The sequence below is a fragment of the Elephantulus edwardii genome, unplaced genomic scaffold (assembly GCF_000299155.1).
Source record: "Elephantulus edwardii isolate Elephantulus edwardi_28Jun2011 unplaced genomic scaffold, EleEdw1.0 scaffold00073, whole genome shotgun sequence".
Lineage (NCBI taxonomy): Eukaryota > Metazoa > Chordata > Mammalia > Macroscelidea > Macroscelididae > Elephantulus > Elephantulus edwardii.
Window position 1 is genome coordinate 11778431 of NW_006399823.1, and position 766 is coordinate 11779196.

Below are 766 nucleotides of genomic sequence, written 5' to 3' on the forward strand. Positions count from 1 at the left end.
CACCACAGCTCAAAGGCGTCAATTCTCCTTCTATCCTCCCTAGTCATTGTCCAACTCTCTGATGCATAACAAGTGATTGCAAAAACCATGGCCTGTATGTTAATAAGTTAATTATAGTCACCATCTTGATCCTGTTTCATTTGATAGTAGAAAAATCATATTCTAATCCTATTGTTTTTCTTTCATTTAGTAGTTGAAATATACGGAGGAACAGGATAATGTACCTCTGAGAAATCCATGTCCTTAGTTCTTTTCTGCTATTGACTATGAGCTAAGGATGGCAGAAGAAGAAACAATGTCTTTGAGCTGTAGTGTGGAGAAGAGTATTGAATATGTTGTGGACTGCCAAGAGAACAACAGGTATGTCTGGATAAAGTGCAGCACAGGTACTCCTTGGAGGCAAGGATGGTAAAGCTTCATAGCACATATTCTGGGCATATTGTTAGAAGGATATCATGCTTGGAAAGAGAGGAAGACCCTCAATGAGAGGGATTGATCCAGTGACTATAACAATGGGCTCAAGTGTATTAGAAATGATGAGGATGGCACAGGACAGAGCAGGGTTCAGATCCATTGTACAATAGTCCACTCGATGGCACCTGACAACAACTACTCTATTTGTGAACTTGTGGTAACTTATGATATTTTCAAAGATCTTTTTTTTTTCAAAGCAAGACCATAGTCACTTGTACCAGAGGCTAGGACCTCAACATATATTTGGGGGGACACAATTCAATTCATAATACCATGTGCTTTATAAAATTAT